Raw genomic sequence first — 5962 nt, 5'->3', positions numbered from 1 at the left:
AAAAATTCAAAATCTAAAGATATTTTAATTTTTTTATACCTCCATTTTAAATGTAAAATTAGGGAATCTACTTTTTAAAAAATATTTATTTTTAAGTTTTGGTTAGACATAATATCTTTATTTTACATTTATGTGGTGCTGAGGATTGAACCCAGTGCCTCATACTTGCCAGGCAAGCACTCTACCACTGAGCCACAACCCCATCCCAGGGCATCCACTTAATTGCTATTTGATAAGCACTTTTCCCGTGATAATTAACATTATCATCCAATGATGGTTCACTTCCAATTTCTATGCTTTTTAAATTTTAAAATTTAGGAAGTATATTAATATCTTTTGCTAAAATTTAACAGATAAACATACTTCCAAGTTTACTTTTTATTTTTTTTAGTTGTAGATGGACACAATACTTTTTATATTTTTTATGTGGTGCTGAGGGTCAAACCCAGTGCCTCACACATGCTAGACAAGTGCTCCACCACTGAGCTACAGCCCCAGCCCTCAAGTTTACTTTTATTTGTTGTAAGCAAGGGGATGGGCCTACTAAGCATGCAGCTTTATAATTTTTTGCAGTATAGCTTTATTAACTTTTCTACTTTGCTCAAATCATCCTACACAGGTAGATTACATAATAATTTATTATCTGGTCACAACAAAATGCTTTCGCTATTCATGCATATTTATCCATTCTTTGTAAAGTATCTTGATTGTATTTGGCCTTGATTCCCATGGGGTCCATACGTATTTTTTGTTTTTAAAACAGAGAATAGTCTATCTGCTTACTGAATTCATATACACACAAACAAATATGTAATGCTAAGAAAGATTATTCAATTTCATTTCACAAAAGTAGCATTTGTATATATTGAGATAATGAGCTGAGGAAGGCACAAAGCTATTTCTGGGGGAAATAGCTTTCACTGGCTCAGTCATTTCAATAGCTTGAACACAGTTTTTCTAGCCAAACTGTTGTACAGCCTGTCCTGTTTGCTCCACCATCCTATACCTGGCCACAAGAAGTTTTCATGTCAGTATGTTCTCTAGCCCCTAACTTCATGTGCTAGACCTGCCTGTCTTTTCTGACATTTCGATCAAATCCATGTACCTTTTATCATTATGACACCGTTCTCAGTATGAGTGTATCTTGTGTTCACATGGTCTGTACCTGGGGCACCATCAAAAAGTAATCAGGGTGGGGTTCCATGGTGCATGCCTGTAAGCCCAGCGGCTCAGGAGGCAGGAGAGTTCAGAGCCAGCCTCAGCAACAGGGAGGTGCTAAGCAACTCAGTGAGACCCTGTCTCTAAATAAAATACAAAATAGGGCTGGGGATGTGGCTCAGAGGTCGAGTGCCCTGGAGTTCAATCCCTGGTACCAAAAAAAAAAAAAGTAATCAGAAGCATTTGTTTCTTTTTTTCTTGATAGTATTTCAGCTCTAAGGCAATTAAGTCATTTTACATTTGTTGTGAATTTTACTATACAAATAAGACATCCTCTTTTATGAATAGCTATAAAATCAGCTAAGGCTGGAAACATTGCACCACTTGGATTTCTAATGATTTCTTATTTGTAACATTTAAACTACCCTCAATGGTGAACTTTTGTTTATCTAACTTTTTCATAATGCAAAGCATCATTTTTTAAACTATCAGTTGAATATTTTTAGAAAGATACTTTAATTTTAGAAAAGCATCACACTGAAACAAAGCGTTCATGGTCACAAATTCTGCTTAATTTTTCCAATCTTTGACAACTTTTTCAAATTGCAAGTAATTGATTCTGTTGTATTCCTGCAGAAAGGTATGCATGAAAAGGAAAAAAAATTACATGGAATTAATGAGTCAGTCACAATTAATTCACTCTGTCTTAAAACATTTAAAATAAATGTTGAGAAAATCTTTGCCCACTGTGGGACAGATATTCCAGAACCTGCTTCTTGCATTCACCAAGTTGCTGTTCTATCAAAGTCATTTTTACATTATCACAAAGTAGCCACAATGAAGACTCAAAAAATTAATTTCAAAGGCATTTCCTTAGGGGGCTGGGGTTGTGGCTAGTGGTGGAGTACTTGCCTAGCATGTGTGAGGCACTGGGCTTAATCCTCAGCACCATATAAAAATAAATAATAAAGGTATTGTACCCATCTACAACTAAAAAATATTTAAAAGAAAAATTCATTTCCTTAGTTTTTTTGCTCATATTAATAATAACTTGTTTCTAAATTTTCTATTTATTTCTTTTCATTTTTTTGAAGAGGAGACTTCTTTAGCTCTGAATTGATGGCAAATTTTGCTCTAATGATTTCAGTATCAAGAGGCTCAGTCATTTCAATAGCTAGAATACATTTTTTTCTAGCCAAACATAATTGTCTCCCACAATGGCAATTCAAGTCTGCATTAACTTTTCTTCTTTCCCTGAACATTGTACCACTTGGCTTTTTAGATACCATATTAATAACTTTTAATGAATTTTATGAATTTAACTATTTTTTAATTATAGAAATTATAAAAATTGATTTACATGAATATGAATATAATCTTTAAAGATTTTATATATATATATGCATATTTGTTACCGGGGATTAAACCCAGCGGCATTTAACAACTAAGCCACATCACCAGCCCTTTTATTTTTTATATGTTGAGACAGGGTCTTGCTAATTTGCTTAGAGGCCTTTAAGTTGCTAAGGCTGGCTTTGAACTCATGATCCTACTGCCTCAGCCTTCCAAGTAGCTGGGATAACAGGTGGGTCCCACTGTGCCCAGCAGTCATCAAAAATAAAACAATCAGTTGTTGGTGGGAACATAAAATGGTATAGTCATTGTAGAAAACAGGACAGTGGTTCTTACAAAAAACTACACATGGAATCCTCATGTGACCCAGCAATTCCACTTGTGGTTATATACCCCAAAGACTTGAAAGCAGGGATTCAAACAGATACTTGTACACCAAAATTCATAGCAACAGCCAAAAGGTGGAAACAAGTCAAGTGTTCATCAACAAATGAATGTTTAAACAAATATGGTCTATCCATTCAATGGAATATCATTCAGCCATTAAAAAGTAATTAAGTCCTGATACATGTGACAACATGGATGAATCTTGAAAACATTATGCTAGGAGAAAAGAACAAGTAGTGTAGGAATCCACGTTTGTGAGGTGCCTAAGACAGCAGAGGAAACAATGAAAGTTATAGGGCTGCAGGGAGGGAGAGTGAGCTTTTAATGAGGATGAAGTTTCATTAAAATCTGAGATGACAGGGCTGTGTATAGCTCAGTTGGTAGGGTGCTTGCCTCACATGCACAAGGAACAACAACAACAAAAAAGACCTGATGAAAGGTTTTGGAGACAGATAGTGAAAGAAGAACTGATGAAAGGTTTTGGAGACTGGTAAAGCTTCTATTATGCATATTTTACCACAATAAAAACACATACTATAGAGAGCATTAAGCTGAACATAAACATACCTTATGATCACCCCACCCCTGGGCATATCCTAGCAGAAATAAGGATCTGTGCCAACCAAATGAGATAAATGTTCTTAGTAGCAGTACTTGTAACTGCCTGACTGGCCACAACTCAGATAAATGAGAATGGATAAATAAGTAGAGGTACATGCAAATAAAAATGCTTATGTCATAGCAACAAGAGGGAGTGCACTATGACTCTTAACAATGAAGATCAATTTCATAAATGCAAAGTTGAGTGAAAAGATTTGAAAACACACACTGTATGGTCTCACTTCCATAAAGATCAAACCCCAACAAAACTCTTCTATGGCAGAGTGCTGATCTTGGGAGGTCACAACCAGAAGTGGCTTCTGGGGTGCATGTTGTTTTTTAATCTAGGTCCTTGTTACACAGGTGTGCTTACTTTGTGAAAATTCACCCAGGCCCAGCACAGTGGCACATACCCCTAATCCCAAATTGAGGCAGGAGGATCTCAAGTTCAAGACCAAGTTCAGCAACCTTAGCAACTTAGCCAGACTGTCTCAAAATAAAATATAAAAGGGGCTGGGGATGTAGCTCAGTGGTAAAGGGCCCTAGGTTCAATCCCTGGTACAAAAAGAAAAAAGAGAAAGAGAGGAGGGAGGGAGGGAATGAGGAAAGAAGGAAAGAAGGAAGAAAATCCATCCTTTTAGGGATTCATCTCTTTTCAATAAAAAGCTAGTTAATTATACACCTATTAGAATGGCCAAAATCCAGAACACTGACAACACCAAATGCTCATGAGAATATGAAACAAGAACTCTTATCCATTGCTGGTGGGAATGCAACATGGGACAGCCACTTTGGAATGCCATCTGGTGATTCCTTGTGGCTTGGAGTGTCCTCCCTTTCCCAGGGTAAGTTCCCTTTGTCCCTCAGATTTCAGCTGGGTCATCAGTTCCTCTGGACTCCTGTCCCATTGCCACTTTGTCATGGTTGCCATTTTACACTTACATGCAGTTAGTTCTGTAATGACAGTCTTCGGTCAGAATGGAAGTTGCTGGAGGTCAGGAATCGTGCCTGGCTTTGCTCTGCTCGTTCTTGTACTCTCAGCACCTGACACCAAATATTGGATGAATGAACAAACAAACAAATGTTTGTTTTTGATGCTGTTATACAAGCCAAGGACCCCACAGGAGAAAACGTCCTGGGACAAGGGAAAGAAAGTGAAGCAGAAGGGATTGAGGGCGAGGGAGAAGGCTGAAAGGAGGCTGTTCTGGTACACAGACTTGGCGGGGGTGGGCTGCAAGGCAAGGCGTTTGGGAGGTAAGCAGACAGAACCTGTGATGGAGAGTGTATTCATACCCACTGCTGCAGGGCACAGCACCACATCCCTCTGCCTGGAGTCCATGCACCAACTCCCCAGTTTTCAGTCCCAGCTGAGCCCTTGCAAGGCTGCAACCAGGTAGGCTGGGACAGAAGCTTCCTCTGAGCCTCCTAGCAGGGTGGGTGTTACCAACATGTGTAAAGGAATCACACATTACCACAAACAAAGCAAGGGGTCTGCACTAAATCTGAGTATTAGGAGATGGGGGCATTGGGGGTACCTTTTAATCTGTCTTCTATGGAAGTGTCTGTAGTGGGAATTGAGGGTGGTGTCAACTCTGGAAGGGGAACAGGTTGAAGGAAGGGGGGGGGCAGAGAAAGTGAATTCAGCTGGGGACAGGTTGAGGTACTTTTGAGTCATCCAGGAGATATCACATGGATACTTACATGAACACAGATCTGGTATAGCAGTAAATGTAAATTAGCAAACTATGTTCATTTGGGTGGTAATTCAACCAGACGAGCATGAGATTACCAAGGGACAGAGTATGGAATGAGGACTCAGATCAAGACTTAAAGAATTTCATCTAATAGCAAGACAGAAGAGCCTGTAAAGGAGACAGAGATGGAGAAGCCAGAGAACAGAAATAAAAATAGAAGAGTGATGAATTCTACAAACCAAAGGGAAAGAGAGGCCAAGAGACAGACATTGCTGAGACGGCAGTAAGATGATGACCAAAAAGGTTGGTTCCACTTAGCTCAAGTGGAAAGTCCTGGTGAGTTTAGCAAGAGCCTCTTTTGGATAAGTGATGGGGAGAAACTAGATTGGGGTGGACTGAGGAGTGGGTAGGAGGCAAGGAAATGGAGACTGATTGTTGTTACTTCCAAGTATTTCTGCTGTAAGCGAGGAGGCATTTCATCTGCTGCAGCTAGATGAGCAGCATGGAGGCTTGGGGGACCCAGTCAATGTCCTACAGGCGGAGAGCAGCTGGGTCACATCTGGTCTTCTCACTCATTGCATGGATGGAGAATACCTAACTGGGAAACTCAGATAAGAGGTTGTTGGGGGGCTTCGGTTGTGGCTCAGCGGTTGAGTGCTCACCTAGCACATGCAAGGCCCTGGGTTCGATCCTCAGTACTACATAAAAAATAAAGGATGTGTCTATCTACAACTAAAATAAATAAATAAATGTTAAAAAAAAAAAAAAAG

General features: G+C 39.2%; 1 long non-coding RNA gene across 1 annotated transcript; it reads right to left on the bottom strand.

Annotated features, from left to right (window-relative positions):
* Nucleotides 1–1542: 1542 nt before the first annotated feature.
* Nucleotides 1543–5924, bottom strand: LOC107138848. Its single transcript, XR_001503063.2, has 2 exons — nucleotides 4441–5924; nucleotides 1543–1788 (listed from the first exon to the last, which is right to left on the bottom strand). It is a non-coding gene; the product is annotated as an uncharacterized LOC107138848 (long non-coding RNA).
* Between the last annotated feature and the right edge of the window lie 38 nt (nucleotides 5925–5962).

This window comes from Marmota marmota, unplaced genomic scaffold (genome assembly GCF_001458135.2).
Source record: "Marmota marmota marmota unplaced genomic scaffold, marMar, whole genome shotgun sequence".
NCBI classification, from domain to species: domain Eukaryota; kingdom Metazoa; phylum Chordata; class Mammalia; order Rodentia; family Sciuridae; genus Marmota; species Marmota marmota.
Note: the sequence above shows the minus strand (reverse complement) of the source record. Positions and strands in the feature narration are given on the sequence as shown.